The sequence below is a fragment of the Scyliorhinus canicula genome, chromosome 6 (assembly GCF_902713615.1).
Source record: "Scyliorhinus canicula chromosome 6, sScyCan1.1, whole genome shotgun sequence".
In the NCBI taxonomy this organism is placed as follows: domain Eukaryota; kingdom Metazoa; phylum Chordata; class Chondrichthyes; order Carcharhiniformes; family Scyliorhinidae; genus Scyliorhinus; species Scyliorhinus canicula.
In genome coordinates this window covers 172,019,419-172,043,061 of record NC_052151.1, presented here as the reverse complement: position 1 = coordinate 172,043,061, position 23,643 = coordinate 172,019,419, and positions in this window count along the sequence as shown.

The window sequence follows — 23,643 nt, the reverse complement described above, 5'->3', positions numbered from 1 at the left end:
TTGTGTCACAAGTAAGCTTACATTAACACAGCAATAAAGTTACTGTGAAAATCCCCAAGTTGCCACCACACTCCGGCGTCTGTTCGGGTACACTGAAGGAGAATTCAGAATGTTCAATTGACCTAACAGCACGTTTTTCAGGACTTGTGGGAGGAAACCGGAGCACCCGGAGGAAACCCACGCAGACACGGGGAGAACATGCAGACTCCGCACAGAGAGTGACCCAAGCTGGGAATCGAAACCCAGGACCCTGAAACAACAGTGCTAACAGATATAATTTAATGGGGAGAGAGCGAGGCTGATGGGTAACAGTGTGAGAGGACAACAGATAAACGAGGGAGAAATAGCAGCACGGAGTCAGTTGAGTGGTCCTGAGGGAAAACAGTGCTAGTTAGAGTCCGAGTACGAGCTGAAGGTGGAAAACTGAGAAAAAAAACTCAAGTGATGTTACTGATGGGCAGCATGTGGCGCAGTGGTTAGCACTGGGACTGCGGCGCTGAGGACCTGAGTTCGACTCCTGGCCCTGGGTCACTGTTCGTGTGAAGTTTGCACATTCTCCCCATGTCTGTGTGGGTTTCACCCCCACAACACAAAGATGTGCTGGTTAGGTGGATTGGCCACGCTAAATTGCCCCTTAATTGGAAAATAATAAATAATAATTGGGTACTCTAAATTTATTTTAAAAAAGTGATGTTACTGATGTGGAGACAATGGATCGGTGGGTAACCGCTGCAGTTAGTTTGATTAAATTGAGTGTCACTGTTGAAGTTTTCTTAATGGCATTTTCCATTGCGTTTTAGATTTATGAATATTATTTCCAATGTTTTTCAGAGGTCGGTTTCGGAGTCAGTGCCCCAGTTTCTCAGAAGCAAGTGTCTTTGATGTTTAGAGTATGGTGTCAAGTGTTTCAGTGGTCAGTGTCTCAGTGGTTTAGAGGTCAGTGGATCGATCACTGTTGCTGGCCAACCGGACCTGTTGAATGCACATCCTGCAGTAGTTTCAGAGCGTGAGGAACAGCTGGAGTCACCCGCTCCAGTGAATCTGGAAGTCTGAGAATTTTCTCAGATGTAATGTTCCATTTGAATAGAGAGTGATATCTCCAATCAAAAGCAGCCCGCTTCTACCCCGTTCCCAAGATTCACAAATAGGCTACCTCGGTAGATCTATTTTTCAGTCGTTTCCTGCCCCACTGAACTGATTTCCTCCCATCAACTCTCTATTTCCTCCTCTTGGCCAGTTTCTCTCCAACTTACATCCTTTGGATGTCCTCAGCTATTCTAACCGTCTCCAGTTTCCTGACCTTAACCGTTTTCTCTTCTTCATAAATGTCCAATCATTGGGCGGAGAATCAGTTCTGACGCTGAAACCGTGGCGGGCGGCGGTTTCACGCCAAATCGCAATTCTCTGGCAGCTTGACAGTGGAGTCAATGCATTCCACTCCGCATGTACAGTAAACATCATTAGCGGGACTCCTCAATTCTCCGCCTCCACTGGGGGGAATTCCCGATGGCGAGGTTCACTTGTGCTTTTAAAAATCGAGAGAAACACACGCCACGGCTGATGAGGGAGAGAGGAGGTAGGATACGGAGAGGCATGACCGTGGGCTGCGGGGCTGAACACTGGCCGGTGGGGGGGCGGGGGGGGGGGGGGGGGTGATCCTCAGCTTAAATCACCACTAGTCAGCTCTCCCCCTCAAAGGGACAAGCAGCCTTTGGTCATCTGGGACTATGGTGACTTTACCTTACTTTATTTTAATGGGGGCCACTTGGGGTGACACCACACAACTCAGTTGCATGCACTGCTCCTCCTCTGGTTTGTCCAGATGGAAAATACGCGCGCAAAGTTGGAGCCTGCGTCGATCTGGTCGCCGGAACCTCTGGCTGACCTCTAGGCCCTACAACCAAAAGCCCCACCATGTCCTGGCTCTCCCTCTATGGACTGCAGGTAGATATCCCATCAGGATGACTAAGTCGTTGACCAATGGGCCGGGCTTCTCCGGCATTCAGTCCAGGGTGGAGTTCTTACTCGGGTATGTGCTTGCCAGGAGGGGATGCGTCCCAGGGCGTTTCCTTCCATCCTCTGGATCTCCTGTACCCCTTGCTCAGCGCTTTCCCAGGAACGTGAAATCTGCACGGCCTGTTGCAGGTTTAAAGGTGGTTCAGCTGGCATTTTTGTTTTGAGATGCCAGGTTATTCACAGCGCAGACCAAACGATTGCATAGCATTTCTGAAAGGGAAGTGCCGTATTCACAAAATTCGGCTATCTTGCGCAACCTGGTCAAACATTCAGTTACAGACTCCCCAGGGGTCCTTTCTGCTGTATTAGAATGGTATCTCTGCAAAATTATGGATGGGGTCAGGGTTAAAGTGTTGTCCCACCAGTGTCTTCAACTGTTTGAATGTGTTAGTGTCCTGAGCTGGATCTGTGAGACTTCGTATCGCACCATGGTTATGTGCACCACAGGCAGTCAGCAAAACTACTGTCTGACGCTGAACACTAGTGATATTGTTTGCCCGGAAGAAGTAACGCACAGGAACTTAACTATGAATGATTTAGGGTCTCCCCTCCCGTTTAGTGGGAGACCTCATATTCAGCGAGACTCACGGTGAGGTTGATTGCTCCAACCCCGGAGATCTCATGCAGGTTATTACATTCATCTTCTATCATCAGGGGCCTCACGGTAGCATGGTGGTTAGCATCAATGCTTCACAGCTCCAGGGTCCCAGGTTCGATTCCCGGCTGGGTCACTGTCTGTGTGGAGTCTGCACGTCCTTCCCGTTTGTGCGTGGGTTTCCTCCGGGTGCTCCGGTTTCCTCCCACAGTCCAAAGATGTGCGGGTTAGGTGGCTTGGCCATGCTAAATTGCCCTTAGTGTAAGGTTAATGGGGGGATTGTTGGGTTACTGGTATACGGGTTACGTGGGTTTAAGTAGGGTTATCATTGCTCGGCACAACATCAAGGGCCGAAGGGCCTGTTCTGTGCTGTACTGTTCTATGTTCTATCACTGTAGCCCCCCCCCCTCACCCGACTGGACTTGGAATAAGTGCTGGGGAGACGTTTAAAAGGAGCATCCCACTGATTATAGGGATGAAGTTTTCCCGGAGTGAGCGAATCGGAAGCAAGCCATCGTAAACGCGGCATGAATCATGCAGTTATAAAAAACATCTGTTAAAGTGGCTGAATATACGATGAGTTTTTTTCTCTGGTTTTCTCACTGGGGCCAACACTTTGGGAAAGTGCCGCCCTGATCTCAGTACAAAGTCTGGGAAAGGAGACCATTACAAGCAGCTACGCTGCATTAACTGTGATTGAGGCAGCCTCTGCTGGTTAAAACCGGGAACTACAATGTTTGAGTGAAAGCTGTAATATTTTTCCCCGCCACCATGTCTGACAAAATGCTTCATTTAAAAATTACATTGACATAAGCAACAACTTTGATTTACTTAGATAGGGACACATTTTAATCATAAAATGTATTTTTAAAAATCAAGGTTTAACTGACTAGGAGAACTAGATTAGCTCTCAGTGTCTAATGTGATATATGTTAGCTCATTGGCTTTAACCTCAATAATTTTAATTATTTACGCAGTCGGCTAGTTAAACCATATAAACAGTGGGAATAATTATAGAATCTGTGATAAGCAGAACGCTTGGACGATGGTAGAAATGAAAGAACAAGGTTTATTCCAATAAAATTACAGTGCTGCTCCACTTTCCAAATTTTGAAAGATCTAACACTTTCCCCAATTTTTGCCAGTGTGCGGCCGATTGAAGACACTTCGGCAAGCACCGTTTGTTGATTATGTGCCAGCAATGCACAGATGTCCAAATGCTGCAGTCTGCTTACTGGAATGCTAATTTGCAGCCGACAGTCAGTTTTGCAATCCAGAAAATCTTAGTCCGTTTGTTGTTCAAAGACATTGCCTCAAATGAAAGAAGCAATCACTCTGTATCTCCTGGAAATCATGCCTTGGGCTGAGAATGTTTTATAGTGATATTTAGGAATTGCTTCAAATTTACTTCAATGGCTATATAGTGGTTTGGAACTATGTTTGTTTTTATCAGCGACAAACATCAAAATAGGTTAAACTTTCAAATTTAAAGGACTCAAAATATACAGCATTTACTGGGTAGGAGTTTCTGAAAAACGACATTTTCGGCAGAAAATCGGTGCGAATCTCGACTGTTCCAGCGATGCAATCCGCACCACAATTTTCAGGCACTTTGAACATTTTATTCCCAACATGAAAAACGCTGAATCTGTGGTGCAAAGAATCTACTTCGTCCACCCTCGGGGGTCATCTGAGCACTTTAGTCAAGGAAGAGCTGCATTTAAACAACTCCAAAGCACTTCAAGCCAAGCGGGTGGCAGCGAGGAACCCTCCACCTCGATTCTTGGAGGGGGCCCAAACAGAGGATGTAGTGTGGTGACGAGGGGAGTTTCACAGGAACTTCATTGCTGAAGCTAATGTAAGCCTACTTGTGGCACTAATAAAGATTATTATTATTACTATCACCACCCCTCGCACTCCTCATCAGAATCCCTCCCTGCTTAAGCATTGCCCTCACACATGCCAGGTGTCATCGACATCAGAGCTGTCTAGCATCCAGCTTCATATTACCCCCATTTGTAGCATTCTGGCACAATGGTTAGCACGGCTGCCTCACATCACCAGAGACCCGGGTTCAATCCGGCCTTGGGTGACTGTGTGGAGTTTGCATATTCTCGTCGTGTCTGCGTGGGTTTCCTCCGGGTGGTCCGGTTTCTGCACACAGCCCAAAGATGTGCAGGTGAGGTGGACTGGCCATGCTAAATTGCCCCTTTGTGTCCAGGAATAGGCAGGTTGGGTGGGGTTACGAGGATAGGGCTGGGGAGTGGGCCTAGGTAGGGTGCTCTTTCAGAGGTTCGGTGCAGACTTGATGGGCTGAATGGTCTTCTTCTGCACTGTCGGGATTCTATGGATTCTCTGACCTCGTACAGGAGGAGCTTGCCCAAAACTGCCACGAATGAGCGAAGCCAGGTGGTGAAATGCCAGAATTGAGGATTCCAACTCTGTATGAGGAGAGAGCCATGAAGCTTGCAGGAAAGAGCAGGAGTGGACATGTGCTGACAGTAAGGTGGGCCTGCAACAGAAAAGCCAGGAGCTACTGAACCTTCATCCAGATGACCAGTATCAAGTGCGATCTATGTGGTCCAAACGCTTGACAAGGCCATGTTCTAAAACCATTTCCCTTGCCTTGCAGGATCATGACTGAAGAGCCTGACCATCCACCAGCAGTGTCCTACCGCCCACCCTCGACACCACCTCGGAAGAGGAAAGAGATGAAGCATCACAGCCATCACCTGCATCATCCATCATCGCAGAGACACACACCTCGGTGGGTGAACTATCTGGTCAGCACCACAGAGCTTCTGATGCACATCAGGTGGAAGGAGGTACAAGCCAGAGATCGGATCACAGGACACAGCTATGCCCCAGCTCATAGTGGCCTCCAGAACTGAAGGTGCCAGATGACACTGAGGCTTCTGGAGCTCACACCAGCTGCCCCGCCATTCTGGAGCAACCCAGGATCCAACGAGCACCCGGAGGGTGGATGTTCCACGAGAGAATTTCCTGAGGAGTTACACCCAGGAGTTACCCGGCAGAGCCATCCAATCTGAATCTCGTCTTCCTGAGCCTGGCGAAACTCAGGTGAGTGGGCAGAATCTCCTATGGCCATTCCCCTGCAGAACAGATATACCACTTTGGATACTGTTGAGGGGAATGGCCTCTCAGGGGAAAATAGCAACAGCCAAACTGGTGGCACCACGGTTGGTTCTGCTGCAGAGGGGAGGGGGGGATAAGTGTGACAGTGCAATAGTTATAGGTGATTCAATTGTACGGGGAATAGACAGGCGTTTCTGTGGCCGCAAACGAGACTCCAGGATGGTATGTTGCCTCCCTGGTGCTAGGGTCAAGGATGTCTCGGAGCGGGTACAGGACATTCTGGAGGGGGAGGGTGAACAGCCAGTGGTCATGGTACACATCGGTACCAACGACATAGGTTAAAAAAAGGGATGAGGTCCTAAAAGCAGAATACAGGGAGCTAGGAAGAAAGTTAAGAAATCGGACCTCAAAGGTAGTAATCTCAAGATTACTACCGGTGCCACATGCTAGTCAGAGTAGAAATGACAGGGTATATAAGATGAATAGGTGGCTGAAGGGATCGTGTCAGGCGGAGAGTTTCAGATTCCTGGGGCATTGGGACTGTTCTGGGGGAGGAGGGACCTGTACAAACTGGGCGGGTTACACCTGGACAGGACTGGAACTGATGTCCTGGGGGTGCGGGGGAGGGGTTTGCTGGAGCTGTTGGGGAGGGTTTAAACTAATTTGGCAGGGGGATGGGAACCGATGCAGGAAGTCGGAAGGTAGTAAAACAGGGACAGAAACAAAGGCAGAGAGGCCATAGTCAAAAATTAAAAAGGGCGACAGTACAAGGTACAGTGACTGAGGGGAGCTCAGTGAATAGGCCCAGTAATACCAAAAGGAATAAAACGGGAAGTAAAAACATAAATGGAAAGCGATGCGGCTGTTTGTTACATGAAGATATGGGTTCAAAAACTGGGAATGTTAGGAGAAAAGTTAAGAGGAAAAATAACTTACGAGGGGTTACTGATCAAAGTGTTAAGATTCAAAACAGAGATATAAAAGCCAACATAAGTGTACTTTACCTGAATGCTGGTAGTATTCGGAATAAGGTAAATTAGTTGATGGTGCAAATCATCGTGAATGACTATGATTTAGTGGCCATTACTGAAACATGGTTAAAGGATGGTCATGGCTGGGAGTTAAATATCCGAGGGTATCAAACTATACGGAAGGGCAGAGTAGATGGTAAGGGAGGTGGTGTAGCTCTGTTATTTAAGGGTGACATCCGGGCAATAGTAAGGGATGACATCGGTGCTATGGAGGATAAGGTTGAATTGATTTGGGTGGAAATCAGGAATAGTAAGGAGAAAAAGTCACTGATAGGAGTAGTCTATAGGCCACCAAATAGTAACATTATGGTGGGGCAGGCAATAAACAAAGAAATAACGGATGCATGCAGAAATGGTTCATTTTTATCATGGGGGATTTTAATCTATATGTTGATTGGTTTAACCAGGTCGGTCAAGGCAGCCTTGAGGAGGAGTTTATAGAATGTATCCACGATAATTTCCCACATCAGTATGTAATGGAACCTATGAGGGAACAAGCGGTCCTAGATCTGGTCCTGTGTAATGAGACAGGATTGATTAATGATTTCATAATTTAAATGTTTTAAGATAAAGATAGATAGTTTTTTGAAGAATAAAGGGATTAAGGGTTATGGTGTTCGGGCCGGAAAGTGGAGCTGAGTCCATAAAACATCAGCCATGATCTCATTGAATGCTGGAGCAGGCTCGAGGGGCCAGATGGCCTACTCCTGCTCCTGGTTCTTATGATGAGACAACACCGTTGCCAGCCGAAGATAGGAGAGAGTCCTCCAGAGGATGCCCATCAAGGGCATCACAGACAACAGGGAATGTGTGGAAGTGTGCCCCCTTTAAGGGTCGATCTTTCAAGGGCCATCTGACCTGATCAGGGCCTATCGTGTGGGAGTGCCTGAACCTCGATAAATGGGGAAAAGCACGGGACTCTGAGAGCAGGGGCCCAGGTAGTGTAGAACTGGGAGTGCGATATACCTCTGTGCCTGTATATAGTTAAGCCTCGTTGTTGTTTCCAATAAACCACTTCATTATACAGGAAGCCACCTCAGTGATACTGCACAATATTACATTGGTGACAAGAGTAAATTGGACAATGATCGTAAGCCTCAGAATTCGTTGGGGAAGGGGTTGCATCGGGGATTTGCAACAAACGAAAAAGTATTGGTCGGCAGAAGAAAAAAGGAAAAGAGAAACCTGCCAATGATAGGGAAACTTGATCCCTTCAACCAGGGGGCCAATGACTGGAGCCAAGGTATCGAGAGCTTCAGCACTTCTTTACCGCCAATGAAGTCACTGGGGAAGACAAACGACCATTTACGTGACTGCATGTGGACCCCAGTCTTATAACTTTATTAGAAATTTAACCTCAGAGTGCGATGAATATATGAATTTCAGATATACTGTCTTATAGATATTGAGCACAGTAAGTATTAAAAGCCTGGATTAGCAGTGTTTTTAAGGAATCCTGGGTTGAAAGATTCTGGGAGCCAGGGTGCAATTAATGTATCATTAAAAAAACCTTGGGCTAATGGAATGATGTTTGATTTAAGGGGGTGCCTTGTGGAGGTAATTAGATTTAAGCTTGATAAGATGATGCATTTACTGAGATGAGCCAAGGTAACAGGCATTTTTCAGAAAAGCAGTATTCATTGAGTATTAGTTAGAGATGTGAGCAGGTCAAGCATCTCAGTACAGTTGAAAGATACGTCTGTAGCTAAATTAGCAGTTTATTTCTAAGTAGTTCAGAAGAGTGTGAGTAGGAGGTGAGCTGAAACCAACCTGAAGGAATACACCCAGGCTTTCTGCATGGTTCTGACAGGTTTCAGGTCTTTTCTTTAAAGTAGTACCAAAAGCTCTCTCTTTCACAAACTAGAATATCCAGACATTTCTGTAAAATAGGTATTCCTGAGTGCTAACCATATTTTAACAGTGGATTGAAAGCTGAGATGTTTTTGTTGTTTGATTGGGAATAAAGTTAGCAGTTAAGGGTTACTGTATTTACTCTATTGATTAGCATTGTTTAAGTGATAATTGGAAGCTATTTTCCGGTGTGATGTTAAGGATATTTTGATACTGTGGTTGTAATAAAATTTGTTTTAATATACCATATCCTTATTTTTTTCATGAAATAAGGTATCCTTTCCTCACAGTCTTACAAAATTAAAGTGAAATATTGGGGTTTCTGTCCAGTATCCTAGCCACTGGTGGGGTCTGGTCTGGGATCGTAATAGGAGGCCGCAAACACAAAATCAATTGACCAATTGGTGACACTTGTGAAAGAGCATTTCAGCCCCAGACCTTCCATTATACTGCATTGGGAGAAAATTAATTTGGTCATCAGGGACCCAGGGGAGACAATTTCGACATTTGTAGCCAGACTTAGCCAAATGGCAGAACACTGCGAATTCGTCTCAGCGTTAAGTGACATGCTGTGTGACCGGCTAGTTTGCGGCATCTACAATATCAATGTACAAGGAAAACTATTAGCCGAAACTGCATAAAGCGGTAGAAATTTCATTTAATTTCATTTCAAATTGTTGAAGCCACTGAATGCATGGGAAGGGCGCTTCTGAGCCACAGTGCGTTCCGGAAGGCGAGGTAAATCAACTTTGGAGTTGAATAGCTGGTAGGTGAGCACCCCGTGTGACAGATGGACAGGAGATCGAACAGAGATCCCAGAAGCAGGATCGTGGACAGAAGTAAGGAAGAAATGTGGGCTGTCACCCTTGGAGTTTTGATGAGTGTTACAGAGGCAGGGAGACCACCCTCAAGAGATCTGCTATTGCAAAGATTTTGTCTGCTTCAAGTGTGACTGGAAGGGCCACATTCAAGCATGTTCCGCACCAGACAGAGCGGCCCCAGTTTTACAAACTCAAACCATGACTCCTGTGCACAAAGTAGAGAAACTCCAGGAAATATGCAACCATCAACACTAAAAATGGACTTTTCCAAAATATCAGATTGTCATTTTGTATATCGTCTGCTTGCGCAATATCTCAATGGATGGTGAAGAACTTGCTGCAACGAATCCCAAAGGTTGTGATGTACTGAAACAAAATCTTGGTGAAGGGGACTTCACACTAGGAGTCTTATCCCACTAAATGGAGGACGGCACTGACAGGCCCATCGTCTTTGTCTCGTGAACACTCACCGATACAGAATAAAAGTTTGCGCAGATTGGAAAAAGAGGGTCCAGCTGCGATATATGGCATTAAAAAATTCCACGGTGCATGTATACCTGCCGTTTCACCATCGTAACTGGCCACAATCCGTTATTGGGGTTACTCCGTGAGGGTAAACCAATCCACTTATTGTTTCAACTAGGGTGCAATGATGTGCTCTGCTATTGTCAGCTTATAGCTACGTTTTCTAACATCGACCGTGGACCGCTCCCCTGAATTCTAGCATTGCCGCCTGTGCCACAAGAAATTGTCCTGGCATTATATTTTCTGGATACCCTGCCTGACCCGTTCGCTCACATCAGGCCCTGGACTCAATGTGACATGGTCCTCTCGAAGGTCAGAGAATTGTTCTAGTTCGCTGGCATCACGATAAGTCGTAGAAGCTCAGGCCCCATCAACCTAGGAAAGATTAACTCAGTTGAGAAGTTGGAGTATTGCTCTGAGATCCTGGTTGGTGATACCATCCCCAACAAGAGAGCTACTGCTGCAATAACTACACAGTGGAAACCCCGCCAGGCTAAAATGGGAATGTTGGCCAGGAAATATAAATGGTGGTCGGGCATCAACAGAAATATCGAGAATCTGATCATTCAGCTTGACCTCTGTCAGTCACAGCAATCCTTGCTGCCTCCAGTTCATCTGCATCCATGGGAGTGGCCTAGCGGTCCATAGGCAAGGTTACACATTGATTTCACTGACCCCCTTCCTGGGAAGAATGCTCTTCATATTGGTGAACGCCTATTCCAAGTGTCTGGACATGCAGGAAATGTGGATAACCTCAGCGGCCACCATCAAAGCCCTGAGATGTATTCTCACCATTTTTGTAGGCCACAAACGAGTCTGAACTGAGTTGGTCAATAAAAAAACTGGGTTTATTGTAAAGCACTAATATTTACAAATACATCAGATCCCAGCCGGGTCTGAGCTGTCGGTTGGTCGCCTTTATAAAAATCTCAATTATGAATGTCCTCGGGGTTCCCCCCCCACCCCCTCTTAGTGGGTGAGTGGCATTTGGCAAGAATCACTCGGTACTCGGTCCAGGGTGGGTTTTCCATCTGGGCGGGAGGGTTCGCACACTGGGAGGGATGGTGTCCCAGGGTGTTTGCCTCCATCCCCAGGATCTCTTGCACTCCTCTCTCAGCATTTTCACAGGAAAGCAAAATTTGGATGGCTCGTCAAAGGTCGAGGGAATGTTCGACTAGCAGCTTCCTCTGAGTAGCCATGCTATTTACGCCGCAGACCAAATGATCGCGCAACATTTCAAAAAGGGAAGTTTCGTATTCACAAAATTCGGCTAGCCTCGCCAAAACCTTGGTTACGGACCCGCCAGTGGTCCTTTCTACCTTGTTAAAACTGTACCTCTGTACTATAACAGATGGTTTAGAGTTGACGAGCTGCCCCACTGGGGTCACCAATTGTTTGAAAGTTTAATATCTGGAGCGACAGGATATGTAAGGATTGTTATCACCCCGTAAGTATGAGCTCCATTGGTAGTCAGCAATATTGTTTGTCGATCAACATCTGTGATACTGTTCGCCCAGAAAAAGTAATGCATGCATTCAGCGTACTGTGTCCAATACTCTAAGCTTGCGTCGAACATGTCCAATTTTCCAAAGGCATAATTGTAAAAAAAACCTCTCCTCTCTTAGTCCAGTGGTGAAAGGGAAATGACGCTGTAGCAGTATCGATAGTAATCCAGTTTTATCCTTGTCGCCCGTTTTGTAGACCAGAAATGAGTGCAACCAAAATTGTCAAAAGAAAATTTAGTTTATTGCAACGCAATTATATTTACAATATGCATCAGATCCCAGCCGGGTCTGAGCTGTCAGTTCCATACCTGGCCGAGTTTATACAGCTCTCAATAATGATTGTCCTCGGGCACCCGCCCCCTTAGAAGGGGAGCTCATATTCAGCGAAACTCACGGGGAGACTTTGCTCCAATCCCATAGGTCTTGTGCAGATTATAATAACCATTCATAGCATTCCAGACATATCGGTTGCTGATAATGGCACAGCTTTTAGCAGGGAGGAATTCCAGTGTTCTATGAGGACTAATTGCTTTCACAACCGAATGACCCCTTTTCACCTGACCTCGAATGGCCTGGCAGAAAGAGCGGTGCAAACTTTAAAATCTGCAATGAAGAAACAACCAGGTAGGCCATCGTGCCTCAAGTGAGCTAATTTCTCCTTTTGGATGGCTCGTCAAAGGTCAAGGGAACACCACTCCTCACATAACTACTGGGATACCACCATCAGTGCTATTAATGGGTCATTGTCTTTGTACTTAGTTAGACCTGGTGTTCACCAATTTTGCAAGGAGCTTGGAGGCGAGTCAAGCCACACAAAAGAAATACCGTGAATGGGAAAAAGGCAACAGATCATTTAAAACCGGATCCCTAGTTTTCATAAGGAAGTTCGCATCTGGTCCATTGTGAATACCAATTGGAGGACAATTGTGGCAAAATATGGTCCTGTCTCAATCTGGCGGACTTCAGATAGACAGGAGTCAGACATAAGAAGTATCTCTGAAAAGCATCAAAGACCATTCCTCACTGTGAGTCGTCATCACCCTCCTGCATTGACTGGGCAGCAGTCACTCAAGGACTCCCCAGCCCCACAACCCTGATAATTTAGATCTCTGTAACCTTCAACCCCTGGTTGCAGAGGGGTCACAACACCCTGGGATGGGTGGAGGGGTGGTGGGGGGACGGTGGTGGTATTAGTCTGTCGGACAACATGCTGGTGTTAGTCCATGAATTGGGAGGCAATGAGGGAACTCCCTAGCCTTCCTGCCCATGCACATCCTCACTCTGCCTAGCCTCCAACCTTCTCCTCCAATCCTCAACAGCCTCATCTTCAAATCCCTCCTGAATGTCCTCCTCATCCATGGACACGTTCCGCTCCTCCAGGTCTTCCTGATGAACGTCATTTCACCCGCTGCAAAGCCAGGATATATAGAGCACAGCAAACTACCACAATGTGGTGACCCTCTGGGAGGGCCCTATCAGACCTATCAAGGCAGCGGAAGCAGATCTATCTCAGATCTGGTGACAGTGTGAGCCTTGTTGTTCTGGCCCTCTGCGGTGGTCTCTGGCTTCTACACTGATGCCAAGACCACAAGGGGATATCCCTTGTCCCCGGCAAGCCATTCTTGCAGCCTGGGTGACCCCCAGGAATCTGCGATTGCCCAAGGATGTAATTGCCATGCACGCTCTCTGGTAAAGGTGCACACATGTGTAGAAATAACATCTGGCAGGCACATACCAGCTGCACATTGAGTGAGTGGAACCCCTTCCTGTTGATGAAGAGGACTTCCTGATGCCATGGGGCATGTAGAGTGACATGGGTGCAGTTGATCACTACCACACCAGCGATGTGCCGGATCCCATAACCCCTGTCTTGCTGGGACAGGTCGAAATTAATAATGTTCAAAGACTTTGCATAGAATGCATTTGTTGGTGGATGCCTGAGAAATGCCACACAGGTCACCTGTGGCGACTTGGAAGGACCCCGTTGCATAAAACTTGTGACTTGTACAGTCTCCCTCATGAGGCGGAGGCTCCTACACGTGTTGCCCGACATCTCCATGAAAAGGACACTGTAAAGCTTCGGGCTCCTTCCGCGCCTTCCTGTCCGCTGTATGGTTATTGCGGCCTCCGACCCTGAGCCTGCCCCCCCCCCCCCCCCCCCCCCCCCCCCCCCCCCGGCCTCCTGCCCGCTGGGTCTTCCCTGCAAAATGCTGCTTGTTGTTGCTGGAGTTTTTGCTCCCTCCGTGGTAAGAAGAATAGGCAGCTCCATTGGCTCCATACCAATATCACTCAGTTAACTGCGAGGGATAAGAGAGAAAGGGAGAGAGGCAATCATGTTGATGCTGAAGCCGGATAACATCATTACCTCTCCCGACCCTTTGTCCTCCCAGATCTAGGAGCAGCCAGTCCCACAACTTATTCTGCGACCACCACTCAGTCACAGCTCAGGTGCCCTCCCATCTCCAGTGCATGACTGACCTCGGCCTATGCCCTTGCCTAGTCAGAGTCGCCTTTGGCCTCCCATCTTGTTCTCCCTTCTTTTATTCTCTACCTCTGGGAGTTCTGACAGGGGGGTTAACGGCTCCCTAATAGGCTGGGTCCACCTTGGGAGGCTAATGGATTCTCACTGGCAAGTGCATCGCATTCCACCCCGCAGTCCATGTGGTCCACAGCTGCAGCCGCCCCATAGTCCATGCCACAGTTAGTAGACTAAAACAGCCCTCTTAGAGCTTTAAAGTAGCACAGGGAGCAGATCACAGGGCCCCCCCACAGTAGCCGTGACCCCCATCCCGATAACCACCAACCCCCCCCGCATCCTCCTCCCCCGCCCCTCCCTTCCCGAGTCCCCCACCCAACCACCTCAAAGGAGCTGGCCAACAGTCTCTGGTTCCTTGGACTCTCCGGTACTAGTTGGAGTTAATGGTGCTCACCTCCTGCCTCCCTTTCTGGGGTCTGGCCGCCTGGTTCCCGTTTTTAAAGAGCAGGCGTCACGCCTAGGGGCTGGGATAAATCAGAGGCGGCTGAAGATGCGACATTAACCCTGTTAAGTATATTATAATGCATTCAAATTGATGCAAATCAGGCTTACACCTTTCCTAGCCATGAACTTGATTGCATCATCGGGGAGGGCCCGGGAGATCGCGTTCCAAAATCTTGCCGGCGCGAACCCCATTTTTGGTCTCTTGCGAAATTTCACGGCCTTTACGGAATTTGCGACCGCAGCTATTGGGCCTGCTAAATCCCACCAATCACATTTGCTGCGGCAAGATTTTCTGGCACTTCCGGCTTATGGGATCTTCCAGATCCGCCAAAGGTGTCCACAGGTGATGCAAGACCAAATACACAAAGACGAGAGTTGAATGCAATTTAGGCTTTAATACACTAAGATGTGTGGCCTCCTACAGCAGCTGGCGAAGTGGCTGCTGTACAGGGAGCACACATATTTATACTCTGCCTACTGGGCCAGTAGGCAGGGAACTACCCCAGTACCTGTAGTACAAGGCCTTACCACAAATCACCTAATATATACATCAGTGGTGACTGCCACATTCACTCCTTGTTAAAATTGAGTCTGGCCGGGGTGGTGGAGAACTATATACAAGTACATGTTTTAAAATACAGAGAGAAAAAAAAATTTAGTCCAGTGGGGTGGAGGAGAATTATACAGAAGGATGATGTTTCTAGAGTCCCAATCAAGGTACAGATCAGTCGGTCCGGAGCCTTGATCTGCCGCTGGGAGTGCCGCAGCGGTGGCGGCGATTCCGGTATCGGTCTAGTCCTCGGTGACTCCTGGAGCGTGCCGAAGTCACCTCAAGATTTTATCGTTTTTGACCTTGCCCCGCTGTGTGTTGTTAAACATGAAAGCAACCGACCGTTGGTCAGTGAGGAGAGTGAATCCCCTGCCGGCCAGGTAATGCCTCCAATGCCACACAGCTTCAACGATGGCTTGGCCCTCTTTTTTGACGGGGGAGTGCCGAATTTCGGAGACATGAAGAGTTCGTGAAAAGAATGCCATGGGCCTGCCTGCCTGGTTAAGGGTGGCGGCTAGAGCGACGTCTCGTGCGTCGCACTAGACTTGAAATGATAACGTCTTGTCGACTGCATGCATCGCAGCCTTGGCGATGTTGGTCTTAATACGGTTGAAGGCTTGGTGAGCCTCGGCCGTTAGGGGAAAAAGAGTGGATTGGATGAGTGGGCGGGCCTTGCCCGCATAATTTGGGACCCACTGGGCGTAGTAAGAAAAGAACCCCAGGCAACTTTTGAGGGCCTTGGGGCAGTGGGGGAGGGGGAGTTCCATGAGGGGGCGCATGCGGTCGGGATCGGTCCCCAGAACTCCGTTCTGGACCACATAGCCGAGGATGGCTAAGTGGTTCGTGCTGAACACACATTTCCCCTTGTTGTAGGTCAGGTTGAGGAGAGATGCGGTGCGAAGAAATTTGACAAGGTTGGCGTCATGGTGCTGCTGATCATGGCCGCAGATGGTGACATTGTCAAAGTACGGGAAGGTGGCCTGCAGCCTGTACCGGTCGACCATTCAGTCCATTTCCCGTTGGAAAACCGAGACCCCGTTGGTGACGCCGAAGGGAACCCTGAGAAAGTGGTAGAGGCAGCCATTTGCCTCGAAGGTAGTGTATGGGCGGTCCTCCCCTGGCGGTGGGATGGGCAAACCATGCAAAACACAGTCGAACTTGGCGGGTCCGGAAGCTCCCATCGGCTTCCAATAGGGAGCCTCCTCCGCTGCTGGAAAACACGCTGCCGTGGGCCAGAAAATCCGGACTTAGGTCTGAGTTTAATAGTTTATCAAGAGTGCCATGATACACCAAAACTTTCAAAATCAAAGCCACCAGATACTCAGGTTGCCAAAGCTAAGTGGGTGAGGAATGATGAACCTGCTGTTTCATTGCCATTTATGTAATGTGTGTCATTGGAAATATTGGGACTCACGTCAGTTTTCATTCATGCACTAAATCGGTGACTACACTTCAAAAGCATTTCATTGGCTGTAAATGACATCCTGAGGTCATAAAAAGTGCCATACAATGCAAACTTTTCCCTTTACTTTACATGAGTTCCTATAAGAAGTGGAACTGAGGCATGTTTTTTGCGGAATCGAAGTTAAACAAACATTTTACTTATTCAATAAATTTGTTCTAATGTGTAAATGTGAGTAAATAATGGGAAGGTATCCATAGAATCCTTACAGTTCAGAAGGAAGCTATTCAACCCATCAATCTGCACAAGAGCACTCTTTCTCTGACCTAGGCCCATCTCTGCCCTATCCCAGTGCATTGGTCATGGCCAATCTACCTAACCTGCACATCTTTGGACACTAAGGGACAATTTAGCATGACAAATCCACTTAACCTGCACAGTTTTGGGCTGCAGGAGGAAATCGGAGCATCCAGAGGAAACGCAACCAACCACGGGAAGAACATGCAAACACCACAGACAGTCACCCAAGGCTGGAATCAAATCCCGGTCCCTGGCACTGTGCGGCAGCAGTGCTAACCACTGTGCTACCGTGCCACCCATATGATAGAAGGTAGAGGTGAGATAGATGGGATGGCAGACTTGAATGCAGGATAAACATCAGCAAAGGATAATTGGTCTAAATGGTCTATTTACATACTCTACATTCTGTGAAATTAAAAATAATAATAAAACATAATTTAATCAAAGGATAAACTTGGAAAATCTTTCCAACTTTTCAATGACTATGTGAAACATTTTAAAATAGATCTGAATACAGTTATGAAGAGGTGCTGAGACAGTTTACCTTAATGAATGAATTAACTTTCAATAATGGAATGAGGTGTGATGCACTTCCATTTCTGTCTGCTTCCAGTGGAAGCTGTGTGCAGATAGCCATGCTGGGAAGGCTGCCAAACATACACTGGGAGCCACCCAGTGATGTGTTAGGCAGGTTGATTCGATGTGGACTGCACTTGATGCAGTGAAGCTAGAAACAGACCTCTAATACCGGAGAAGATCCAACATGGTTTTATTCAACGATAGAACTAATATATATATTGAGCTGTGGGTCGACACTATACTGAACTGACTGGAGACCTTGTACTAGCCTGACCAGACTTACTAGCTACCGCATGGTGTTTGCACTGGCTAGCACGTGGACTCTGACTGTCTCAGTGGCTGGGTCCAGAGAGAGCGGGAAACCTGGTGCCCTCTGGCTTTATAGTGGTAGTGTCCTGTCTGGTGATTGGCTGCACTGTGTTGTGTGCTTACTGGTCGTCCTGTATGTCAATCATTGCCTGTCTGCCCCTCATTATATACATGAGTGGATATCATGACACCCAGCTGGGAAGATTGTGCCATTAAGCTACCATTCCCGTTGCTGTGACACATTATGAACTTGGACCACTACAATGATGATTGAAGGCTGACAGTAAATGTAGTATTGATATATTTATAGTTATTTACAAGGGTCTGCATTACGCAGCATCTCATTCCCAGTGCAATCTTAGCTGGGAGGTCTTATCTCACCAGGCCCTGATTTGGGCCTGCTGTTAACCTTACTCATAAGGATCCCCAGGTGATAGGCTTCTGCCCCCTACCTTGGGACATTGTGCTCCACGAGTCCCATGGGTAGATCACTGAAGGCTTCCCCGTGGTCTTCATGGGGGTTATGGCAATCACATGTCCCCCGCAGCAGAACTCTGCGCTGGTGAGCTGGGAAATTACTGTCCTCTCTCCCTGGCTTGGCTGCAATGCACTAGTGCTCTGTGGCTTACCATGTGCTGATCTCAACTGTTTACCAACCTCAAAGGTACGGGCAGTACTGACATCTAAAATGGTGGCTGCTAGAGTCAGACATGGCCTCCTGGTCAGTTACTTCTTTGCCACCGGTTCTGCTTCATCATTAAGACGTTGTGAAGCACGATGCAACTTGGTGGACAAGTTGTCGCTATTTTGAACAAATGGTAGCAAGCTCCACCCATTCATTAATGTCAATGTCACTGCACTTCAAGAGAGCTTTAGAGTGTCTTTAAAGTGTTTTCTTTGTCCTTCCCTGAAACATTGGCCTTGAGAGTTGAGGAAACAGGACCTTTTGGCAATTGAGACACAATGTTCAGCTCATCAAAGTTGATTATGCAGGAGTTTTGCCTGAATGCTTGTGAAACTGTCTTCAAGAAAGACAGCAGTGTTTGTTCACTAATCCTCCCATTGAATTTGAAAGATCTGGAGGCCGTACTGCTGATGGGATTTCTCCAGTGCTCTTGTGTATTGCTGATACATAGTCCAGGTCACTGTGCAGTACAGGAATGTTGTGATGACAACTGCTTTGTACACTAGGAACTTTGTTGGCTTATGGAAGTATTAGTTGTCAACCCTTACAGACTTATTTGTGGAGCTGGCAGAGGGGATGCGATGTAGGTTCACCTCATCAATGGGAGCCTTTTGAGTGAGGTGGTTGCCGAGGTGCGGGAAATGTTCAACATATTCCAGAGTCTCTCCATCAACTTATGAGGGAGGGAGAATATTTGGCTGTCCAGTTTTGGATTGATGTGAGTTTTGTTCTGGCAATATTCAAGGATAGGGCGAAGTTCCTGTGTGCACAATTGAAGAGATCAAGTGTGGATTGCAAATGTGGTGCAGGGTGAGGAACATACTGCAGGCTTCGATGTCCTCAGCATCACCGGATGCTACGGGCTCTGTCATAGATGGCCCAATCCTGCCGAGACCCACCTTCTCTGCAATATGCAGGATAAGCAGCCATGCCCCTCATCAGTTCCGCTCTGCTTTCTTCGACTGGTGCCAACTTGTCCCATGAGAAAGAGGGCAGAATATCACTGATTGTGCTGCACTGTATTTGGGTGCTGTGTCTTAGAGAGCCACCGGCTCCTGCAAAAACACAATGGGCTGGATTCTCTGCTGGCGGAATTCTCCATTGCGGCAGCAGCGAACCCACGCCCTTGGATTTCCCGATGGCATAGGGCTGCCCACAATGCGAACCCCGATTGGCAGGCTGGCGAGACAGAGAATCCTGTTGCCAGTGGGGGCGCGCCGCAGCAGAAAACAGGTGTGGTGGGATGAGGAATCTTGCCCACTATCTCTCCTCCTGTCCACCTCCATGACTAAGGCTTCTAGTACCATCTTTAAGAACGTGGGAGGCCTCTCTCTGTCCCGGTGTGCCATTTTCCTTGCAGCAGTAGCACTCGACAGCATCGTCTTGTCACTCATTGTTGCTCCCCTTTAAGAGTGACAGACTGCCTTTAAGAGGAACAGCCCGATGCTGCATACCTTGCAAAGGCGAAGGCAACGCCACGTTTATGTGCGTGGGCAGGTCATGAACTGCCCTAATCGACAACCTGGGTGGACGGTCGTTTATTTTCCTGAGGCCCTTTCCTGGTGTCCTGCCATAACGTTGGTGACAAAATCAGCAGAATCCCCTGTGAAACTCTCATGGAAATAGAAGAGGTATGCGTGTAAGCTGGGGCTCCATGGTATACGAGAAACACAAAGGCTGTTGTCGGTTGCCCTTCAATATTCTGCAGTCATTCACAAGGGCCACATGGAAATTCAGTCATGAAACTTCACTTCTTGGAATTCTTTCCCAGATAGTGTTGTCTGCCGTCACTATGCTCCATGTGTGCTGAAGCCCAAATACAGGTGGCTGACATTTGGTGAACCAACTTGATTGTATCCATTAGCCTAGGGAAAACTCTATCATTCTTTGAGGCTCCAGTTACCTCCACCTGACCCTCAAAAACAAAGACACTCTAGTACAGGAGTTCTCAACCTTTTTTAACCCATGGACGCCTTTTCCTCTTAATTTTTTTTGTGGACACCCATAGCCATTCCACAGAAAAAAAAGCTTCTTATATGCGTGGTAAACTAATCCTTATATTTTGTCCGATGACTAAAGTCCATCTACCTTACCGTGAGGGTTGGAAATGGATTAGCGGTATTTTCGTACGTTGCCAAACTTATTCTAATATGAAAAGTAATGAAAAAACTTTTTACTGACTAAATTGAATTAAATTACTCTAAAAATAACCAATTCATAGCAAATATACACAGTTTCTAGTGATTACTGTTATAAATCATTCATTAAACTTGTCAAGGAGAAACGATGGGTGATTTTCACCTCCGTTTGTTCTAGGTAACTTTAAATTTACGACACTGTCAAATGTAAAGTTTTTTTCTTCTACTTGATTGCCATAAAAAATTCATAGCTACATGAATATTTCTACTTTTAGTATTTTAATATGGCGTAGATTACAGTAAAAATTTAATTCTCAGTAATAACAGTTGTTCTGAAGTAGAATTGCTCTATGGACCACTAAAATATCACCGTGGACCCCCAATTCGGTATTTTTTTTGTGTGGACCCCCAGTAATGTTACATGGACCCCCAGGGTCCAGGGCCCAGGACCCCCAGGGTCCATGTGGACCCCGGTTGAGAACCTCTGCTCTAGTATCACTTTTGACAAAAGTTTTCACTTTAAAAAACGTTTGGTCAAAAATACGATCCGAGACAAGAAACGGACAGATACCGAACTTGCCACAGTTCAGAAATGGGAAGATAGGAACAGGCTCCTTGATGCCAGTTGTGCCTACATCTATGAATTTTTAAAAATTAAAAAACATTAAAAAAAATAAAAATTTAGATTACCCAATTATTTTTTCCAATTAAGGGGCAATTTAGCATGGCCAATCCACCTACTCTACACATTTTTGGGTTGTGGGGGCGAAACCCACGCAGACACGGGGAGAATGTGCAAACTCCACACGGACAGTGACCCAGAGCTGGGATCGCCTTCATCTATGAATTGGCGTGAGATTGTTGGATCAGAAATTGTAATGCAATCTGCCTTAACAATCACGTGAACACTTGTCTCGCAGTCATAAATCAAACTACTCTCCTTTTGTTTCAGATCAGAGTGAGAATAGAAATCATGAAGGAAATAAACGGTGATTCAATTGAACAATCAAAAAAAAAACTAAACTGGCTTCAGTTAGAAAAGTAATGATCTTCCTATTTCTGACCTGTGGCAGATGTTTGAAGTGCACACTGGGTGTTGAAAGGGCTAAGCTACTGTGATACCAAAGCAGGATACAGCTGTTAAGTGTTTCATGTAAACAACTCAGGAAGGTGTTTTCAGCCATGCATAGATAGCAGTGATGCTTCAAGACCTGACATTTGAATCTTATAGATAGAAAATGGTCACCTGGCATCTCAAGCATTTGAACAACACTAAGGCTGTCATGTTGATAAGAATACAATTACTTTGGCTGTCATCAAGTAAGACACTTGCGCTGTTAAACCATTAATTTTATAAAGCAAACACAGATGATGAGAGGTAAATTGTCTTTTGTTGCGCTGGTCACCATTGCTTCCTGATAGATTTGTTTGAAACCAGTGATTTAAAACATCACGAGTAAGGTTCAGTTAAATTGATTGAGGCAGCTGTTAAGTCCAATAACGTTATTAAAGTTATCCACAATCCTATTTAATTACATATCAAAACCTTAATGAGGAAATGGAAATGACTGACTTTCATCAGGAGTTTCTGGTACTGGAAGGGCAGCCTTAAGACGGCACCTTTCGAGCTGTTGCTTCAGATCGTGGTGCTTTTGAAACAGATATAGCAACACTTTTGAGATAAAGTTGGGAAATAATAAGTGAAAATAAGGAAGAGTATTATGACACCCTGAGCGAACACGCGGTCAATTCCAGCCCCACAGATCCCGGAGTCCCACCATAAGTGAATTAACCAATAATTTGTGTATTTTCCTAAGATCTTTGACCCTTGACTGCTCCAATGAGTTTTCGGCACTAGATTGGGGAGTAAAATATTAACAAAACTATTTATTTATAACAAGAGTTTTCGTTTTTCATTTTTTTCAGATGAACATATAATGGGAAGAATGGAATAATGGTCTCCTAAACTAATATTTCCCCAAACCCCATCCCACTCTCCATCCCGATACACACAAGACCGATATACGGTGGGAATAGGGAAAGGATTGAAAATAACAGGGATTAAAAAGGCGTGAGATGGTTCTTTGCTGCTGAGCTATCAGTCTTTATAGCCAGCGATCTTCCACCGTTGTGAAGCGTTGCAATCATCAATTGATGAGGGTTTTCTATTTTTGGCTTCAATTACAACCGGCAGGCTGTGGAATTATCTCTGAGGAGTCACTTTCACTTGACTTACCTCTCTCAAACTGATGGTTCCCCTTAGGTCTGTGGAACTCTAGCATGTGTCCTCCAGCTGGACTATCAGCCTCACTGAGTTAAAACCACAGTTTTCAGCATGAGGGTTTTAGGTTCTGAACCCTCAGGAAGAGTCCGACAAGGGAGAGGGAGTTTGGAGCACTGCCTTCACAGTTCTTAATCAGGATAGAAATGTCTACTTGCCCACAGCTCTTCTCAGAGGTCACTTTCACAGGCTAGCTGGAAGCTGTGTGCTACTTTCCAAGTCTGTACAGAACTGAGAGACAAAATGGAGCTTGCCTGGCTCTTTCAAAGTCTTACAGCAACTCTCTGATAAGCTCAATCAATCCAAAACAAGAAGAGGACATATTCTAGAATTTCAGAGGCACTGATTGGCTGCCTGCCAAGTCCATCAAAATGACATCACAGGCTATGCCACAGAACATCAAAGGAAATCTTGGTCCAGTACATTAGACCAGGGGTGTTTTCAGTTTGACCAAAGTCTGCAGTTTAAAACTAAATATGCAAGGTTGCAGGACAGGAATTAAAAAGAAAAATACAACTTCCTCGCAAGAGGTAGATATAAAAATGGGCAAATGAACAGTCGAAATTGACAGCAATATCAAATCTCGACGTAATGTCAGAAAATATAATGAAGAAGCAGCTACAGGAGGAAAAGTCTCATGTAAATCTCACGTTAATTGTCAATAAAATGCCATTCATACACTACGGGAACATGCTCCTTTCTTTTAAAATGTTTGATCTTTAATCTTTGTCAATACATGAAAAGTTTAAGATCTTGATCTCACCTTCTTCACTTTATACAGGTCCACTGGAAACATCTCCTTTTGTTGGTTTGATGTCATATTTTGTTTTATAATGCCCCTATGAAGTGCATTGGGATGGTTCATTATGTTAAAGATGCTTTTGAAATGAAAATTGCTGTTGTTCCGTTGAGGAACGCAGTGAAGTTCTGGTTGTTAATTTTGCAGAAAGGGATCCTGCCGTTGACGATACTCATAGTG